The following is a 5,220-nucleotide window of genomic DNA, read 5'->3' on the forward strand; positions in this document are numbered from 1 at the left end:
CACTTCAATGTTACAGTTTTTATGTTATAATAGGGCTTTGGAACTTTTGGCAAGTGGACAGAAGCAATCAGAGAACCTCATGACAATACATACTCTTTTGCCTGATACCTTTCACAACAAACTGCTCTTGGAAAAAGACGTTAACCGGTCCTTGCTCTCAGACAGACTCAGAAAGCCTATCACCACCTGTACGAACATATTTCAATCAAACCAATATATATCATTCAACAATTATGCCTCTGTATCAATATAACTACAACTAGAGACAGAAAGGAATTTTTAAAACAATCTGCCCATTTGAATAACCAGCAGAGTTTTAAGGACGTACAAATTGGAATGTGACAATTTCAGAGTTCCTCATTCATAAGAAGTCTGTGAGACAGTATCTCAGAAAGATCTCAAGTTTATAGCAAAAATGGTTGTAAGGGTGATTTTTACCACACAATTGCAACTAGGTGCCTCAATCTGCAAGAGACCAGTCCTTGACAGATTACACAATTGGGGCAACAGCAAAGGCAGCAATTGTGTCAATCCTTTATGATTCTTCTCCAGTACTATACTTTTTCTGAGGGACAATTTGCATTAATCCTGGAGAAAATCATAGAGCTTCTACGCATGCATAGTTTCTGCTTTCTGCACGCAGACACACTCCCTGCACTGTGTCTACCCACAGTTCTGTTAAGAATGATTGTGCCGTGTCATATTGTTGCATACGTATTGCATATCCGTGGCATTTATGAAGAGGTACTTTGGTATGGCAGAGAGACAGAAAAGTATCAATGCTGAAGGCATAACGTGACTGATTGTGCAGTTTGTATTGGGCTTTCTTAATGAGTGAGAGTGAAAGGAGTATTGTAAGAGTGTGCCTCCAGTTTGTATGTAAAGATAAGTTGGGTGCTGTGAGAAAAAGACTCATCCATGAAGGGACTCGAACCCTCAATCTTCTGATCAGAAGTCAGACGACTTATCCATTAGGCCACATGGTCACTGACTGCAACATGTTTCGGTGTTTAGGATTAGGTGGTATGAATGGATGTGGAACATATCAATTACAGGTGCGCAGGACAGGATCCCATACCGTTCTTCATCTTCTTTCCATCAAAGGAGTTTTTTCAAACAATATCTAGATAATTTCCAAAGTTTCATATCTTATGATGTGCTTTTTTGCCGTTAATCCTCCTTTCTTCTTTTATTGAATACTATGTTTTATGCTGCAATGGTATTTTTGGATTATTTGAAAAGAGAATGAAACTGCTTTGACAGTAGTTCAGACTTCCCATTTCTTGACTTGCCAATTTGCTCCCTGAATTAGCTTATACAAGTGACATGAACAGGGCCTTGACCTAAGCACGTACCTGAAAGCCTGTCACCACCTCTAGAAATAAAATTCACAGCAGCTCAAAACATTCATTTTGAAAGAGAATATTTCAAGTGAGTCCAAGTTTAATTTCAATAAAGAAAGCTGTATAAAATGACACGCTGCACATTTGGGTAACCAGCATGACTCTTGTCAGTGAAGAAGTGGAATGGTTCTGTTGCAATATTCTATCACCCTGGCAAGCTGCTACGAGGAAGAGTAAACAATATGATTAGGTTTCAGCAAAAATGTATTAGTTCAGGGTGTGCACCTCAGATAGACTTAAACTTACACACCCTGGTCTGTGAGAGTAGTGCCCTATCCATTGCGGCATTGAGGGTAATCTGCAAGACAGAGTTCCAAAATCATCCTTTCATCTCAGTTCATGGCCACATACAGTATTTCTGCAGTCATTCGTTTCACTTTTCTGTCTTTAATTAAACTGACCATTTTAAACCTCCGGCACCCACCACTTCAATCTTACCTTTTTTGTGCTATCATAGGGCCTTGGAACTTTTGGCAAGTGGACAGAAGCAGTCAGAGAACCACATCACAATACATACTCCTTTGCCTGATACCTTTCACAACAAACTGCTCTTGGAAAAAGACGTTAACCGGTCCTTGCTCTCAGACAGACACAGAAAGCCTATCACCACCTCTGCGAACATATTTCAATCAAACCAATATATATCATTCAACAATTATGCCTCTGTATCAATATAACTACAACTAGAGACAGAAAGGAATTTAAAAAACAATCTGCCCATTTGAATAACCAGCATAGTTTTAAGGACGTACAAATTGGAATGTGACAATTTCAGAGTGCCTCATTCATAAGAAGTCTGTGAGATAGTATCTCAGAAAGATCTCAAGTTTATAGCAAAAATGGTTGTAAGGGTGATTTATACCACACAATTGCAACTAGGTGCCTCAATCTGCAAGAGACCAGTCCTTGACAGATTACACAATTGGGGCAACAGCAAAGGCAGCAATTGTGTCAATCCTTTATGATTCTTCTCTAGTACTATGCTTTTTCTGAGGGACAATTTGCATTATTCCTGGAGAAAATCATGGAGCTTCTACCCATGCATAGTTTCTGCTTTCTGCACGCACACACTCCCTGCACTGCATCTACCCACAGTTCTGTTAAGAATGATTGTGCCATGTCATATTGTTGTATACGTATTGCATATCCGTGGCATTTATGAAGAGGTACTTTGGTATGGCAGAAAGACAGAAAAGTAGCAATGCTGAAGGCATAACGTGACTGATTGTGCAGTTTGCATTGGGCTTTCTTAATGAGTGAGAGTGAAAGGAGTATTGTAAGAGTGTGTTTCCACTTTGTATGTAAAGATAAGTTGGGTGCTGTGAGAAAAAGACTCAACCATGAAGGGACCCGAACTGTCAATCTTCTGATTCAAAGTCAGATGCCTTATCCATTAGGCCACATGGTCACTGACTGCAATGTGTTTGGGTGTTTAGGGTTAGGTGGTATGAATGGATGTGGAACATATCAATTACAGGTGCGCAGGACAGGATCCCATACCGTTCTTCATCTTCTTTCCATCAAAGGAGTTTTTTCAAACAATATCTAGATAATTTCCAAAGTTTCATATCTTATGATGTCCTTTTTTGCCGTTAATCCTCCTTTCTTCTTTTATTGAATACTCTGTTTTATGCTGCAATGGTATTTTTGGATTATTTGAAAAGAGAATGAAACTGCTTTGACAGTAGTTCAGACTTCCCATTTCTTGACTTGCTAATTTGCTCCCTGAATTAGCTTATACAAGTGACATGAACAGGGCCTTGACCTAAGCATGTACCTGAAAGCCTGTCACCACCTCTAGAAATAAAATTCACAGCAGCTCAAAACATTAATTTTGAAAGAGAATATTTCAAGTGAGTCCAAGTTTAATTTCAATAAAGAAAGCTGTATAAAATGACACGCTGCACATTTGGGTAACCAGCATGACTCTTTTCAGTGAAGAAGTGGAATGGTTCTGTTGCAATATACTATCACCCTGGCAAGCTGCTACGAGGAAGAGTAAACAATATGATTAGGTTTCAGCAAAAATGTATTAGTTCAGTGTGTGTACCTCAGATAGACTTAAACTTACACACCCTGGTCTGTGAGAGTAGTGCCCTATCCATTGCGGCATTGAGGGTAATCTGCAAGACAGAGTTCCAAAATCATCCTTTCATCTCAGTTCATGGCCACATACAGTATTTCTGCAGTCATTCGTTTCACTTTTCTGCTTTTAATTAAACTGACCATTTTAAACCTCCGGCACCCACCACTTCAATCTTACAGTTTTTGTGCTATCATAGGGCCTTGGAACTTTTGGCAAGTGGACAGAAGCAGTCAGAGAACCACATGACAATACATACTCCTTTGCCTGATACCTTTCACAACAAACTGCTCTTGGAAAAAGACGTTAACCTGTCCTTGCTCTCAGAAAGACACAGAAAGCCTATCACCACCTCTACGAACATATTTCAATCAAACCAATATATATCATTCAACAATTATGCCTCTGTATCAATATAACTGCAACTCGAGACAGAAAGGAATTTAAAAAACAATCTGCCCATTTGAATAACCAGCAGAGTTTTACGGACGTACAAATTGGAATGTGACAATTTCAGAGTGCCTCATTCATAAGAAGTCTGTGAGATAGTATCTCAGAAAGATCTTAAGTTTATAGCAAAAATGGTTGTAAGGGTGATTTATTCCACACAATTGCAACTAGGTGCCTCAATCTGCAAGAGACCACTCCTTGACAGATTACACAATTGGGGCAACAGCAAAGGCAGCAATTGTGTCAATCCTTTATGATTCTTCTCCAGTACTATATTTTTTCTGAGGGACAATTTGCATTATTCCTGGAGAAAATCATAGAGCTTCTACGCATGCATAGTTTCTGCTTTCTGCACGCACACACTCCCTGCACTGCATCTACCCACAGTTCTGTTAAGAATGATTGTGCCGAGTCATATTGTTGTATACGTATTGCATATACGTTTTGTTTATGAAGAGGTACTTTGGTATGTCAGAAAGACAGAAAAGTAGCAATGCTGAAGGCATAACGTGACTGATTGTGCAGTTTGTATTGGGCTTTCTTAATGAGTGAGAGTGAAAGGAGTATTGTAAGAGTGTGCCTCCAGTTTGTATGTAAAGATAAGTTGGGTGCTGTGAGAAAAAGACTCATCCATGAAGGGACTCGAACCCTCCATCTTCTGATCAGAAGTCAGACGCCTTATCCATTAGGCCACATGGTCACTGACTGCAACATGTTTCGGTGTTTAGGATTAGGTGGTATGAATGGATGTGGAACATATCAATTACAGGTGCGCAGGACAGGATCCCATACCGTTCTTCATCTTCTTTCCATCAAAGGAGTTTTTTCAAACAATATCTAGATAATTTCCAAAGTTTCATATCTTATGATGTGCTTTTTTGCCGTTAATCCTCCTTTCTTCTTTTATTGAATACTCTGTTTTATGCTGCAATGGTATTTTTGGATTATTTGAAAAGAGAATGAAACTGCTTTGACAGTAGTTCAGACTTCCCATTTCTTGACTTGCTAATTTGCTCCCTCAATTAGCTTATACAAGTGACATGAACAGGGCCTTGACCTAAGCACGTACCTGAAAGCCTGTCACCACCTCTAGAAATAAAATAAACAGCAGCTCAAAACATTCATTTTGAAAGAGAATATTTCAATTGAGTCCAAGTTTAATTTCAATAAAGAAAGCTGTATAAAATGACACGCTGCACATTTGGGTAACCAGCATGACTCTTTTCAGTGAAGAAGTGGAATGGTTCTGTTGCAATATACTATCACCCTGGCAAGCTGCTACGA

At 39.2% G+C, this 5,220-nt stretch overlaps 1 non-coding gene across 1 annotated transcript; it reads right to left on the reverse strand.

The window, feature by feature from the left end:
• Positions 1-4,558: 4,558 nt before the first annotated feature.
• TRNAR-UCU (transfer RNA arginine (anticodon UCU)) lies at positions 4,559-4,636 on the reverse strand. The gene has a single exon. It is a non-coding gene; the product is annotated as a tRNA-Arg (tRNA).
• Between the last annotated feature and the right edge of the window lie 584 nt (positions 4,637-5,220).

This window comes from Pleurodeles waltl, chromosome 4_1, assembly GCF_031143425.1.
Source record: "Pleurodeles waltl isolate 20211129_DDA chromosome 4_1, aPleWal1.hap1.20221129, whole genome shotgun sequence".
NCBI lineage: Eukaryota > Metazoa > Chordata > Amphibia > Caudata > Salamandridae > Pleurodeles > Pleurodeles waltl.